General features: G+C 42.9%; 1 non-coding gene across 1 annotated transcript; it reads left to right on the forward strand.

Moving 5' to 3' along the window:
• The first annotated feature begins 4,816 nt into the window (after positions 1–4,816).
• On the forward strand, positions 4,817–4,891 carry Trnas-uga (transfer RNA serine (anticodon UGA)). Its single transcript has one exon. It is a non-coding gene; the product is annotated as a tRNA-Ser (tRNA).
• The last annotated feature ends 3,991 nt before the right edge of the window (positions 4,892–8,882 follow it).

An 8,882-nucleotide genomic window follows, 5' to 3' on the forward strand; every position in this document is an offset into this window, starting at 1 on the left:
CAGTGTTCTCACTTTCTCGATTAGAATTAAAGTTTCGTCTTGTACGCCAATTACTGTTATTTCTTTCATTATATTGATCTCTGTTGGGATCACCATTATTGCCATAACTTCTTAAGTTCCTAAAACCACGACCTCTGTTTCTGTCTCTAAAATTGCCGCTATTGTACGACTGATCGCTCGAATGCCAATTGTTTGAATAATTATGATCACGGCCATTAGAGAATCGATTATTCTGTTCATAATTGTTGTTCTGATTCGCAGAATACCCATCATCTGATTATTTTCGTTATGATTAGAAATTTTGTCTGTATTTATTTCGCGATTAAAATTCCTCACTGGCAACTTCCAGTTCTTGCAGTAAATTTTGAAAAGCCTCATGTCATTTTTACAGGGTCCGGCCAAAATAACGTGTCGCAAGCATGTCGGTAGTTTATTCAAACAAATTCTTATTAATTCAGAGGGACTGTACAGATTCGATAAAAAGCGATTCTTACGTATCATGTGCTGAAAATAGTTTGCTGAGCAGGAAAAGACTGATTGTTCAAAATTCTTTAGCATAATAATACTGTTTTTGACCCTGTATTGTGTTGCTTCAGACCAGTGTGCTGACAAGAATGCGTGATCAAATCCACCCTCCGTTCGGTATTCCTGTGCGATTCCTCTTATTCTTGTGGCTGGTTCAGATTCTAAATAGCCACACGTATATTCAGGTTTATGACCAATTGGCCATGAAGGTGGGAGACAGTATTGGAATTGTTGTAGCTGTTCTCTGGGGAGCATGTCATTGAAACAATTTCGAAAAATCTTAAACTTTCGAACAGTGAGGGAATGTTTGTAATCAAATTAATCATTCTCGTGGGAGTACAAACTATTTTTCTCGCTATCTTGTCTGCGTAACGTACTGCGTTCGCATATCGGTTCACCTGCATGGCACAAATCAGGAAGTTCCTCAGGAGTATTAAAACGCGAAGTATGGCTATCGACATGATCATAACCGTGACTGATTTTCCGTTCAATGCGTGATAATTGGTCTTCTAGTTTCCATAAATCAGATTTTGCTGTTGATTAATGGTCATCTGTCCTTCTTTAAAACGATGAAGAGGAAGATGTACTTCCGACTCTACAAAAGGAACAGATTTTGTTACATCACAATGTTTGTCTGTAATGCTGGTCAGTTGGATCACTGTTACAGAGTTCGTCTACTTGTTTGGCAACAATATTTAAATATTCTAGGGTAACTGTTTCTGTAGTCTTAACTGTACACATTGTATCTGAGTTCCAAACTAACCATCCCGCTGTTTTAACTGCAAGATTTCCACCGTTTCAATCTGTTCAACTCTCGATTTTAGACTGTTTATTAGAGGGTTGTACTCCTCGCGTGCATCTTGCCTAATCTGTTTCATCTCATTCTTGGAGCACTTAATCTCTCCTCTAGCACTTTCTTTAATCTCTTCTTTAAAACTTTTATTGTCTTCCTTATCGCTCTTAAACTCTGATTAAAGTACCTGCAAAAGTTCATTGTCCTTGTGTTTGGCACCACTACCTGAAGCCATAAAGACTGGCTCAGTATGAATAACCTGTAGCTTAACTCGTATTCATACGCGTCACATTGATACCTGAGAAATGTGTACACATATTTCTCAAACCGAAATATGCAAATGACAGTGCAAGACAGCAGAACTATGTGATAGTTTATTTCTGAACGCAAGTACGTGGACTCACGCTACACGATGCTAAATCCAGATTAGCCGGTACGTCAAACTATTCCTCTGCGAGAAAGCAATCTATTACAGTGAAATTTACAAACGCCGTCTGAATCTGACTGCAGAACCAAATGGTTCAGCTTACATTATTGGCCCTGAATACAGCTAATCTGTATCATTATCCTTGCAAACTATCACTGTACAAGAACTGTTATTGTAATTATGTAGAAACTGAACATGGAAATTAACGCACCTGACTTTCTGGTAGAAATGCTTGAAAATTTCCAAGATAGCTTTTTACTGGAATATGTCACTGGTATTATGCCCCTGAACTGATATGGTATTATTTTCACAAATACACCCTGTCAATCATTGTGCCTTACAGTGGAAATAAACCTTGACAGCAATTATATCTACTGACCAACCTGTGCCCACAGAATGCTCGTCTGCTTAGCATATCGTTGCTGTTAGGTATAATGATGTGACTGTCAAAATTTGAATTTCCTTTGCTGTACTTGCGATGTGCCGTGCGAGATGGTATCTTACCAATTTTCATAAATGCTTCTCAGTACACAACTCGTGATAAGCAAAGCGAGTGTGCAAACAGTGTCATGAAAGTAAATTAAAATTGGGAACTAATCTTAACGACTGGTAAATGAGAAGAAAGACTCAAAGTTTAACTGTGGTTCATTAAGCTATAAAAGTCTCACACCTAGGAAAGTTAGAAAAATATTTGTTAGTAACTCTCCTGTGTACCGTTGCCTCCTTCGACAATTGTTTCAACTATAAGACAACACCCTATGCTTCATTACAAAATTTCTACAGTAAACTTCATCCATACGCAATTTTCTAACAATGAGAAGCTACACAGTTACAAACATAGAAAACTGGATTACCGTAAAACTTGGCTTTTATCATTCGTTTATAATTATAATCTCGTTTGCTCAATATCTTTCCTCAATACATATTATTACAAAATCCCTTTTAAATAATGCTGTCTCCACCACACAGCAGGTCAGCCTCCATCCTCCTTAAACCAAGTACACCGCCAGACTCTCCAACACTGTCTGTCACTGCTACTCTCTCACTTACTCTCACAAAGCAAAGTTAACCTCCCTGGAAAACATCTCTGATCTCAAACACAGTCTTACAAAGAATGTGATTATATTGAATAATCGCAATTCACCAAGTCATTCATATTCACGGCCGAAACTTCATGAAAATCGTCGTGGCAAATAGGACAGCCGCCTTTCACGCTCCCATATCGAAGAACTTTAAAATGCAAGTATGGGAGAGTGCGTATTTTTTACCAAAATTTTAATCAGTTGGATCCCCAGAATTTTTGAGCTGCCGAGGCATGGCACAGACCGTACCAGTGGGAAAGAAAGGCGAAATGAAACCGTGTAAGTGAAGAGGAGACAGTGGCAGTGAAATCTACCGTAAATCAATGGGAGAAATAGGAGACAGTGGGATATATATATGGAGGGGGGGAGGCAGTGAGATAGGGATACTGAGTATAAAGGCTTAACCACAAAGACAAACTGGATAAAAGAATTTAGAATGTTCTGTGTTGAAAAAGCGGGAATGCCTTCGCATGCCAAAATGTTTGGTGTGAGAGGCAGAATGAGGAGTGAGGCAGATGGTTTCCCCACATTTCTGTCAGAGTCCTTTAAAGAGAAACATATTCGCCTTTTTTGTGCTCCGATAGGAACATTTTTCCGTAAATTATATCTTGTATAAGATTTAAATTTTTATTGAATACATGTCCCTCAATACACATTACGTTCGCAGTATATACATAACGCTCATTATATATATAAAATCGTTCACACTCAGAAAATAAACATTATTTTTGTAACTTCCTGGCAGATTAAAACTGTGTGCCCGACCGAGACTCGAACTCGGGACCTTTGCCTTTCGCGGGCAAGTGCTCTACCAACTGAGCTACCGAAGCACGACTCACGTCCGGTACTCACAGCTTTACTTCTGCCAGTACCTCGTCTCCTACCTTCCAAACTTTACAGAAGCTCTCCTGCGAAACTTGCAGAACTAGCACTCCTGAAAGAAAGGATATTGCGGAGACATGGCTTAGCCACAGCCTGGGGGATGTTTCCAGAATGAAATTTTCACTCTGCAGCGGAGTGTGCGCTGATATGAAACTTCCTGGCAGATTAAAACTGTGTGCCCGACCGAGACTCGAACTCGGGACCTTTGCCTTTCGCGGGCAAGTGCTCTACCAACTGAGCTACCGAAGCACGACTCACGTCCGGTACTCACAGCTTTACTTCTGCCAGTACCTCGTCTCCTACCTTCCAAACTTTACAGAAGCTCTCCTGCGAAACTTGCAGAACTAGCACTCCTGAAAGAAAGGATATTGCGGAGACATGGCTTAGCCACAGCCTGGGGGATGTTTCCAGAATGAAATTTTCACTCTGCAGCGGAGTGTGCGCTGATATGAAACTTCCTGGCAGATTAAAACTGTGTGCCCGACCGAGACTCGAACTCGGGACCTTTGCCTTTCGCGGGCAAGTGCTCTACCAACTGAGCTACCGAAGCACGACTCACGTCCGGTACTCACAGCTTTACTTCTGCCAGTACCTCGTCTCCTACCTTCCAAACTTTACAGAAGCTCTCCTGCGAAACTTGCAGAACTAGCACTCCTGAAAGAAAGGATATTGCGGAGACATGGCTTAGCCACAGCCTGGGGGATGTTTCCAGAATGAAATTTTCACTCTGCAGCGGAGTGTGCGCTGATATGAAACTTCCTGGCAGACTAAAACTGTGTGCCCGACTGAGACTCGAACTCGGGACCTTTGCCTTTCGCGGGCAAGTGCTCTACCAACTGAGCTACCGAAGCACGACTCACGTCCGGTACTCACAGCTTTACTTCTGCCAGTACCTCGTCTCCTACCTTCCAAACTTTACAGAAGCTCTCCTGCGAAACTTGCAGAACTAGCACTCCTGAAAGAAAGGATATTGCGGAGACATGGCTTAGCCACAGCCTGGGGGATGTTTCCAGAATGAAATTTTCACTCTGCAGCGGAGTGTAAAGTTTGGAAGGTAGGAGACGAGGTACTGGCAGAAGTAAAGCTGTGAGTACCGGACGTGAGTCGTGCTTCGGTAGCTCAGTTGGTAGAGCACTTGCCCGTGAAAGGCAAAGGTCCCGAGTTCGAGTCTCGGTCGGGCACACAGTTTTAATCTGCCAGGAAGTTTCATATCAGCGCACACTCCGCTGCAGAGTGAAAATTTCATTCTGGAAACATCCCCCAGGCTGTGGCTAAGCCATGTCTCCGCAATATCCTTTCTTTCAGGAGTGCTAGTTCTGCAAGTTTCGCAGGAGAGCTTCTGTAAAGTTTGGAAGGTAGGAGACGAGGTACTGGCAGAAGTAAAGCTGTGAGTACCGGACGTGAGTCGTGCTTCGGTAGCTCAGTTGGTAGAGCACTTGCCCGCGAAAGGCAAAGGTCCCGAGTTCGAGTCTCGGTCGGGCACACAGTTTTAATCTGCCAGGAAGTTTCATATCAGCGCACACTCCGCTGCAGAGTGAAAATTTCATTCTGGAAACATCCCCCAGGCTGTGGCTAAGCCATGTCTCCGCAATATCCTTTCTTTCAGGAGTGCTAGTTCTGCAAGTTTCGCAGGAGAGCTTCTGTAAAGTTTGGAAGGTAGGAGACGAGGTACTGGCAGAAGTAAAGCTGTGAGTACCGGACGTGAGTCGTGCTTCGGTAGCTCAGTTGGTAGAGCACTTGCCCGCGAAAGGCAAAGGTCCCGAGTTCGAGTCTCGGTCGGGCACACAGTTTTAATCTGCCAGGAAGTTTCATATCAGCGCACACTCCGCTGCAGAGTGAAAATTTCATTCTGGATTATTTTTGTACATCGTGATTCATTCTTTCACACATTATATGTTGTCAGTAGTATACGCAGGCGAGTTGGTAGATTCTTTCACACTAGATTCCCGTAAGGCAGGCTGTTCCAACCGAGCTCCAGGGAGCCGGAGCGCTCCGGAGCGCTCACAGCGGGAGCTCGGAGCCCGCGTGGAGGGGGAAAGCGAACTCACTGCCCCCTGGCCACATGCAGTCGCAACCGACGCAATAATCCGTGTTCAATGACAGCTATGACAGAAGCGGTAGCCCTGTACCTCTGTTGGAGGATACCTTTCTATTCGTTGAGAGCGATGGTCGCCGCAGTGTGTTGTATGTCATTTAAGGTATTTAATTCTGCGAAGAGGTACAATATACAACGACATTATACACGTCTTCACGCAGCGCACTACGATTAGGTAGAAGGCGTTGACGCAGAGAACTGGTAGCCAGGCTTAAGAACGACCTACCAGGAGAAGTATGTTTAAAAACGGTTTCGTAATACGGAGGGTATCAAAACATGCAACATAGTTCGTGTTCTGTAATGCGTTTATAATTTTCAGGTGAATGAATGCGGAGAAAACACTACTGAATCTGAAATTCGAGCAAGCTACAGGGTCGTTCACATTGTTGCGACGAGTGGCAAGCCGTTTTTGGTAGGACCACTCGTAAAATCGTGCATGGTAGCAGTTGCAGAATGTCTGTTACCAAGGGAGTTGCAGGCAATTGAATGGGTAATTGAAGGGGTTTGCCTGTCTAAGCAAACAACGTCTCGTCGAATCCTGGACATGATAGCGGATTTAGAGACACAGCTCAGGAAAAAGGCGGAGAGCTTTGTTGAATTTTCGCTAGCGCTGGACGAAAGCACCGACATATCGGACTGTGCTCAGCTTGCAGTCTTTGTGCGTGGTGTCGACATGGAGCTGCAAGTAACTGAAGAACTCTTGGATGTGGTACCACTCGATTGCACCGCAACAAGACGTGACGTTTTTGAAGCTGTTTGTGAATCAGTGGACAATATGAATTTGCCGTGGGATAAGCTCCGTTCTGTAGCGACAGACGGTGCACCAAAAATGATCGGGCGTCACCAAGGTTTTGCTTCTCGTTTGGAAAATAAACTCAGGGACGAATTCGGAAAGACATTTTGACTCTTCATTGTTTTATTCACCAAGAGGCACAATGTGCTGAAACAGTAGAGCTATGTGACGTAATGAAAGATGTCGTGAAGTGTGTGAATTTTGTGCGGCGTCACGGTATGAATCATCGCCAATTCAAAGGATTCCTGAAAGATATTGAAGAGGAGTATGAGGATATACCTTACCACAGTACAGTTCGTTGGCTGAGTCGGGGAAAAGTTCTTGATGTTTTCTTTGCCATTCGTGAGGAAATATCCCTTTTTCTCGAAATGAAACGAGAAGAAATTCGTTGTCTGAAAGATATAAAATGGATGTCGGACCTGGCGTTCCTAGCTGACATAACTATGCATCTGAATAATTTAAATCTGTCATTGCAAGGCAAAGAGCAGCTAATCGTTGACATGCACGACCAGATCAAAGCGTTCATGGAAAAGTAACGTTTATTTGAGAGGCAGATGAGTAGTGGACATTTAACGTTCTTCAATCGTCTTGGTTCTTTAAAACTACCTGAAGGTACTACTTTCGGCTATTACCAAGCAAAGTGAAAGCAGCTCATCACGTCGTTTGAAACACGATTCCAAGACCTCACTAGTTTGAAAATGGAACTTAAGGTGTTCAGCACTCCTTTTTCAGTTTCCCCCATGATTTGTCATCGTCACTTCAATTGGAGATTACTGATTTCCAAAATTCAACTTTGTTGAAAGAGAGGTACTACAACACGTTGGATTTGTCACGATGGTATCGTTCATTACAGCGAAAAACATTTCCCAAGCTTCACAACAATACCGCTCAGATCATTTGCATTTTTGGATCTACATATTGTTGTGAGCAGCTTTTCTCAGCAATGAAAAGAGTAAAAAGTAAGGAACGATCGTTTCTTCAGGATGCAACAATGTAGTCCATCCTCCGCATTAACGCTGCGAACACTTTGACGCCTGATATTTCCGATCTTGTAATGAAAAGAAAATGTCGAGCTACAGAGGCCCAATAAATTCAATATGCAACTTCTTGTAAAACAGTTGTTTCTTACTTATTTCCTGAACATCGTATTTCCTGGTCTAGCATGTCACCACATCGTAGCAGCTAAGAGTATGAGGTTGTCGATCTTGTAAGACGCAGCTGGCACATCAAAACGCTTGTCGGCGTGCCGGCCCACTTGAATGGTCACAGCGAGCGACACGGCTCCCTGGAGCAGGGAGCGCTCCACAGCTCACAACGGAGCCGACGAGCTGGAACAGCCTGCCGTAAGGTATTCGACCCAGTATAAACTGTCGACTGATAACTGTGATATCATCTTACGGAGTACATTCACAGATATGAGAATGGCTTGACGAATTTTTGTCCGATAGAATCCGGCATGTTATAATGGACGTCGGATGTTCAACTGAAACGGAAGTAACACTGGATGTGTCTCAAGGAACGTTTTCACTATATAAAACTGATTTCTCAGATGTGGTCAAAAGCACTATTGTATTTCAAACTTTTTAATAAAGCGGATATTAATGGCCATTCATTATTCTATGAAGTTCATGGCACACATACTGTGCATCATGAACTTTATATACTAACAGACTTCGCTAAACGTGCCCTTACCTACAGGAAAGTATCATCGCTGTATGGTAGTAGGCAAACGAAGAAAGACTTAGTGGCTCCATTTGGTGTACTGAATGACAGCTCTCTTAATATACGGCTATGTACATGACAGTGCTCCTAACCAAGAAAAACGCCATAACAGTATTTGATGCTAAGATGACTGAAACCTATTTAAATAAACAGCTTTCATAAAACGAAGCTGCGTCAAATGGCTTGAATACATGAAATCAGTGGATTAGAAAGAAGGGTGAATGTAGACATGTTTGTGGGCTGCTTTTGGGAAGATGGCTGTTTTAGAGCGAGGATTGGGAAGAGGGAAAACGCCGAACGCTCAACATTTAAATGCCAATGCAGTCGCACTGCATTCGACTTGGTTTTGTAATTCACATTTCTCAACAAGATAGATCACAAAAAAACACATTTCCAGTATTATTTAATTAATTTTGACATGCTGAAGCCATAACCTAATTTTTAACTGGTACAGACTGTCGACATACGGACGGACGAAGTCAGTTTCACAAATTTTCGCACTCAGGTTCCAGGTAATCGTGTTTTATTTAATTCCGTAATCGAGAAAAGTCTTTCACATGTTT

Source organism: Schistocerca cancellata, chromosome 2 (assembly GCF_023864275.1).
Source record: "Schistocerca cancellata isolate TAMUIC-IGC-003103 chromosome 2, iqSchCanc2.1, whole genome shotgun sequence".
Classification (NCBI taxonomy): Eukaryota; Metazoa; Arthropoda; class Insecta; order Orthoptera; family Acrididae; genus Schistocerca; species Schistocerca cancellata.